This window comes from Elaeis guineensis, chromosome 4, assembly GCF_000442705.2.
Source record: "Elaeis guineensis isolate ETL-2024a chromosome 4, EG11, whole genome shotgun sequence".
In the NCBI taxonomy this organism is placed as follows: Eukaryota; Viridiplantae; Streptophyta; class Magnoliopsida; order Arecales; family Arecaceae; genus Elaeis; species Elaeis guineensis.
The window spans coordinates 88,471,858-88,479,024 of record NC_025996.2 but is presented as its reverse complement, the minus strand read 5'-3'; positions in this window follow the sequence as shown (position 1 = coordinate 88,479,024).

Sequence of the window (7,167 nt, the reverse complement as noted above, 5' to 3'; positions counted from 1 at the left end):
ATCGGTCGCGATGGCTGCCCTGAAGGGCAGTCTTCAAAAGAACGATCTTCTATTTTTCTGGAAAAAGAAGTATCCCAAGGACTTTGCTGATTTGCTGGCTCGGGTCAAAGGATATGCCCGACCAGAAGAAGCCTTCAAGATGAAGGACGAGGAGGCCGCAAAGGAGCGGCAGATGGGAGACTCCAGCAAGTCCGTAGTTGAAAAAGGGCTGAGTGAAGCTCAGCTATGTTCTCGAACTCCCTCCGGATACAAGCGTGTCCAGACTCCTCCCCGAGCTCGTAGGCAGAGAAGCTCGGACCGCAGAGTTCGGAGGGACTCTCCCTCAGGAAGATTCCACAGCTACATCCCTCTCAACGCATCGAAAACTCAAGTGCTGATGGAGGTTAGGGAGCAGCTGCCGAGGTCGAAAAGATGCACACACACCTCGAGAAGCGCAACCCTAACAAGTTCTGCCTCTATCATCGTGACCACGGCCACGACACGGAGGAGTGCATTCAGCTCTGAGATGAGATCGAGGAGCTCATCAGATGAGGTCGGCTTGACAGATTCATTCGACGTCGATCTGAAGGTAGGGAAGATCAGTCGAGGGCCCTGCCGCAACCGGAGCCACCAAGGAGGGAGGAGCAGCCTGAAGATCGACCTCCAATTAGGATTATCAACTCCATCTCAGAGGACCCCGACGGAGAGCAAACCTTCCGCGGCTATGGGATTCGAAAAATCTACGGATGTATTACCAATAACTTTGCCTTAAATAAAAGTTTCTTTCATATTTGCATATCTTTTCTTTTGGCATGAGCTCATAACGACAGGGAGTAGCTCCTTCTGATAATCGAAACTAAGCATGTTAGGAATAGGAGGAGGACCTCGTCTTAATACGAGCAAAGTCGAAGGTCCAGTTATTTAAAGATCGGATGGGGGGAGAGGCCCTTACAACGGCCCTTATGTGCCCCACAGCCATGTTAGGAACAGGAGGAGAATCTCGTCCTAACATGAGCAAAGTCGAAGACCTGATTATTTAAAGATCAGATGAGGGGAGAGGCCCTTACAACGGCCCTTATGTGCCCCCATAGCCATGTTAGGAACAGGAGGAGAACCTCATCCTAACATGAGCAAAGTCAAAGGTCCGATTATTTAAAGATCGGATGGGAGGAGAGGCCCTTACAACAATCCTTATGTGCCCCCACAGCCATATTAGGAACAGGAGGAGAACCTCGTCCTAACATTAGCAAAGTTGAAGGCCCGATTATTTAAAGATCAGATGGAGGGAGAGGCCTTTACAATGGCCCTTATGTGCCCCCACAGCTATGTTAGGAACAGGAGGAGAACCTCGTCCTAACATGAGCAAAGTCGAAGGTCCGATTATTTAAAGACCGGATGGGGGGGAGGCCCTTACAACGACCCTTATGTGCCCCCACAACCATGTTAGGAATAGGAGGAGAACCTCATCCTAACATGAGTAAAGTCGAAGGTTCGATTATCTAGAGATTGGATGAGGGGAGAGGCCCTTGCAACGGCCCTTACGTGCCCCCATAGCCCTGTTAGGAATAGGAGGAAGATCTCATCCTAACATGAGCTAAAATTGACTGCGTCGGAAATAGGAGGAGAACCTCGTCCTGACACAAACAAAGATCCGATCGATTAAGATCGGATGAGGAGGAAAGCCTCCTCAACGGCTCCTCTACACTCCCACGACCCGTTAAGAGCAGAGGGAAAACCCTCATCCAAATGTAAGAAAAAAAAAGATAAAGAAAAAAGGAAAAGTGACGAATTACACAGTGATAAGAAAAAAATAAACTACATCAAAGATACAAGGGACCTCGTCTCAACGAGGAAAGAGACTCTTATCAAAAACCCTCAGTCTCTAAGAGGGAACTCAACATAGGCGAGGAAAAATCGACTTCCTCAAGGTAACGAGAAGTTCGGAACCCCAAGTTAAAGCACCGGCAGGAAGCGCCAAACTCAAATGGCCTCGAAAAGACCTACAGTCATGAACAAAAAGGGCAAATCAACATGACGATGATCAGGAACCTTCAAACAATGTCGACATCGAACAAGACAAAAGATAAAAGAAGTTCAGTAAATCACGACTTAATGCAAGAACAGACAAGGTAATGGAAATTTTTTTTTTATTTCATTAGTGAAGCATACATTACAAAGCCTGAAAGGCCAAAAAAAAAACGACAAGAAAAGAAAAAGAATACATAGAAGAACGAAAGATAAAGAAGCTCTAAGGAAGCTCGGCTTCTTCCGACTTCGAGCTCTCGATTCTAGTCCTTATTAGGGATTGCTTTAAGTTTTCGACTTCTTCTTCAGTTTCATCTTTCTTAGCAACATCTTCCGGTACATCTGGTGGAACCGTCAGCTTTTGCCCTCCGACTCCCGAAGCCTCTTCCTCAGGACCTCGGACTCCGCCTCGGCATCCTTGACCGTCTGCTGCTCGTGGGCCAGCTGAATCTTCAGTCGCTGCAGTTCGGCCTTCTCCTGCCCAAGGGCCACAAACAGTTCTGCCATTGTCCCCCTCAAGGAGTGGAGCTCGTCGGAGCCTTGTGCAGAGACAGCCTGTACTTTCTCAGACAACTGCCTTTGAAGGTGGGCAACTTCGTCGGTCACCGTCTTGAGCTTCCTTCGGCAGTCATCTATTTACCCACACCAGCCGACTCGGTAGGCGTTATAGTTTGCCTTGGCATCCTGCAGCTGCTTCTGAAGGTCGGAGAGTCCTTTCAATCAATCTCGATCATGATCGGCCTGAGTTGCGAGTCAGGACGAGCTCCCTTCCAACTGGCCGATCTTCTCCCGTGTAGCCACCAGCTCGACTTCAAGGAACTGATCTTGGAAGCCTGGGTCCAAGATCGGTCACTGGCACATTTTCGGAGTTCTTCAAGCTCCATCACGAAATCAGCCTTCCTCAGGTGTAGTCCATGAGACCCTTTTTGTGGAGGTCCCGAAAGCGAGTAGCCTCCGCAGTGACTTCCGAATGGCTCTTCCTCAGCTGGTGAAGTTCGTCATCCAGCTTCTTGGATTTCTTCGTCAAGTGACGAACTTCCCTTCTGAGGTCCCGGATCATTGACTTCAGAGAATCTCCTGTAGTAGGGGAAGAGCTTCGGCAGGGTACTGTCGTTGGGAGACAAGAGTGCCACAACTCAAATTACTGCAAGAAGATAAAAGAGAAGAAAAAGAATGCAAAAGATGAAAAAGGAGCTCTCTGTAAAAAAGAATCTGATTTCATTGATTAAATAATTTTTAAGTACAAGAGAACGAAGAAAAGTCGTCACAAAGAAAAAATACAAAATTAGAGGTTTCGGACCTCTGGGACAGAAGTGGAGGAGCTTGGCGCCCCCGGAAGGTCGGTCGCGGCAGCCGCAGCGGTCGAAGAGGTCCCGGTGGAGGAGGACCGGCAGCGGCTTCAGAAGGTCCGCTTCATCGTCGAACGCCTCATTCAGAAAGTCGAAGTCCAGTTCGGAAAACTTTCCGGCCACCTTCTCTTGGCAGAGCTCGAAACCCTTGATGAAGGCGTCCTGGCCGAACTGGACCTGCAGATCCTCCATCTCGAGGAGGTCTTGAACTCCTCCACTGCTCGGGCCCCTGCCTTCGAGACTAGGGATGGGATCTGCGCCTTCAGCTCAGAGACCTGCACCTTCAGTTCGGAGACCTCAGCCTCTGCCTTCTTTCTTTCCTCCTCCAAGGCGGCCCTCAGATCGACGAGATTTGTCTCTCCTTCTGCAGTGCCTCCTAGAGACTTGTGACCTCGGCGATCTTCTCCTTGAGGCGGGCGGTCTCAGCCAGGTGACCTTCCTCCGCCCGGGCTGCCTCCCTCTTGGCGTTCTTCATACCTCGACGTTGGCGATGAGCTGGTGTCCAATCTGCAAAGAGGTCGGAGAGTCAATATAAAGGCTAAGGAGTAAACTAAGTAAAGAAGCAAGAAGAAGAAAAAAGTAAATTGACCTACCTCGAGAAAGGATCCCAGAGAGTCCCAGACCCACTGCTCAGGATCAGCAAAGATGATCCTGTGGACGACCTCGGGCAGAATGCACCTTTCGACCAGCCTCTTTATTAAATCCTATTGTTGAAGAGATTTTTTTCAGATCTTCCACGGAGCCGTCGGCCCCCTCGATGGCAGCCTTGCAGCTGCAGCTCTTGCGGGCCAGGGTCTTCTTTCTCTTCCTCCTTTCGTCCCCGGTACCCCCTCGGAACGAGCCTCTAGAGTGGAAACCTCGGTCGGTGGCCTCCGTGAAGAGGCTCGGGGGACTTCGGGCTCAACGTCAAAGGGGGTCGACGGCAACGGCCACCTGAGCAGGCACGGCCGAGCTCGTCTCTTCTATCCTGGCTCTCTTCGCCGACCTTGAAGTTGCGACGTCTTTTCTCTTGTGGGTCTTGAGACCCTGGGCTAACCTCGAGTCACGTCTGTGTCCATTCTGCAATAAAAGAAAATCGACATGGCTCAAAAATAGAATAAGAGAAAGGAGAAGCAGCAAATATATATATATATATATATATAAATATATATATATATAATATAAATATAATAATATAAATAATGATAGTATCGGCAGGGTCAAGAGGGCTCAAGCCGACGTTGAATAAGAGTTGTTCTTCAGAAGGTCAGAAAGGAGGGGGGCTGGATAGGCTTCGAGCTTATTGGAGGCTTCGAGGTCATCCCTTTCAGGCTAGAAGCCCAGCGGATGGAATCCCTCAGAGAGCCCAGAGGGGTAATCCCAGCTCCAAGATCGGACATCGAACGTAGAAGTACCTCTCCTTCCAGTTGTGGATAGAAGAAGGGGTGCCTTTCAACAACTCCTTTCTACCAAACTGGAGAAGAAGTACCACCAGTCCTTTGCCGAAGGGTGACGCTTGAAAGTGTAGAAATTCTAAACAGAGAAAAAGGTTGGCTGGACTTCGACTAAGCGACAGAGGAAAAGAAATCCTATCAGAAATCTAAAGGAGTTCGCGCTACAGAAACTAAAGAAATATTTAAAAAGTGGAAGAGAGCGATGACAAAAGGCAGTAGCGGAAGTCGAAGCCCGGCGCGGAAAGCTTCGTGGTATAAACAGAAGCAGCCAGGGGGAGGAGCACTGGCCCAGCCAGTTGGCCCGGGAAGCTCCAGCTCGTACTTCGGAGGAACCCCGTACTGAATCTTAATCAGTGAGAGTTCCTCCGGAGTCAGAGAGCTGGAGATGGTGTCTGGTACAAAGATCAGACGAGGTTCATCTACAGAACTAAGGTTTTGGGGAGCTGGGACGGACGAACTCCTAGAAGTGCTAGAGGAAGAAGTGCTGGAGGATATTATGAATCGAGCAAAAACCTAAAAATCCCAAAAAAATTAAGAAAAATAAGAGATGGGGTGCTCACGGAAAACTGAACAGGCAGAATGTAACAGAAGAAAAATGAAAGAAGAATAGCAAGAGAAAAAATGAAGAGGAGAGTTCTAGAACTAACCTAGGCTGGTCCGAGAAGTGCAAAGATGCAGAGATGGGGATCGACTCGAAGAACGCCTAAGATCGAAAGGGATGGAACTCTCGGGGAAGAAGAAGGGCACCAACAGGACTCTCAGGCAAAGTGAAATCCCTGGAAGGGGGAGCGGGTTTAAATAGGCAACAGGGCCCGATGCAGTAATGATTACGGATCTCCTCTGGCCGACCTACACTTGCTGCGTGTCCCACTCACCATGACAGGTGGCTGAAAATGGCTGACAACTGACAAAATCATTATTGCACCGTACCTAGAGCAACGCTCCAGCGAGAATTCCGAAAAAATCTTTTGAATCGCCTCAATTTGAAAAGGCTCCGGCACCAGCATGCCAAACGCTAAAATATCTAAAAATCATCGAGTACAGAAATCAAGGGAGGCAACTTCAGCTGTGGAAATTTTTCTGTACTTCTTTCATTCGAAAGTCGAACTCGGAAGTAGGGGGACTGGTGTTGGGTATAAAATGCCCCCAGCCGAAGTTTGTAAAAGGCCGACCCTTCCAGGGCTTTTCCGGCTTCCGACCTTGTGTGGCATCTTTCTGAACTCCCTCGACCGTCGAGCTTCCATAAAACCATTCCGACTTCTCCAACAATGAGCTTCTCCATTCATCTACCGGTCTGCTCCAAATGCTCTCTGGGCTTCACTATCAGCCGATTTTCTACAGTGATCGACTATTCTCCGAATCCCTTCCAGACTTCTTCCGACCACGGATGACTCTACTCCAAACTTCTTTCGGACTTCGTCAATGTCCGAGCTTCTCGACAACAGAATTTCTACAGTAACCAGACTCCATCCAAGTTTCTATGACGATCAACCACCTTCTGAATTTCATCCGAGCTCCTATGAGAACTAGATTTCAGTCGAACTCCTACAGTGGATGGATCCCAGACGAATTTCGATAATGGAAGGGCTCCACCAGCCAGATCTCTACTCCAAACTTCTACCGCAAGCAGTCTACTCCGAACTTCTACTGCAGCGGTCTACTCCGGATCTCTACTGTAAGCGAATTTCATCGAGCCTCTACTGTAAATGAATTCCTTCGAACTTCTATTACAGGCAGACTTCAGTCAGCTTCTTCATAGCTGAATCCCAGCCGAGCTCCTACAGTGGATGGATCCCAGACGAGCTTCTACAATAGGACAGGCTCCATCGACCAGGTCACTACTCGAGCTTCCATGACAATCGATTTCGACCGAGCTTTTACAATAACCGCCTCCTTTCAGCCTTCTACAAGAATCGAACTCCGTCTGAACTTCCATAGTGGATGAATTTCGGACGAACTTCTACAACAGATGGGCTCCAGCAACTGAATTTCTACAACGACCAACCGCCTCCGATGTCTGTCGTACCTCCCAAGCCATCAACCTTCAATAGCGTCAGCCGGACTTCAACAACGCCATCTGAACTTCCACAGGATCCTCCAGACTCCTCCAACGGACTAACCTCTCCAACACCACCCGAAGTCCACTGCGGTCGACCCTCTCCCGGATTCCTCATGAAACCAGACTTTTCCAACAGAAAGTCCCCATCCGAGCTTCTACAGCAGATGACTCTCGCCTGCAGCATCAGTGCTTTAGCACCCAACAACAGTAGACCCGTCAGTAACCTCGAAAACATCCGAGCTTTTCCTGAATCGACAAGACAAGAGCCATTCCGCTCCATCAGACATCCCAACCGAGCTTCAGCCGACAAATCCAAACTCTC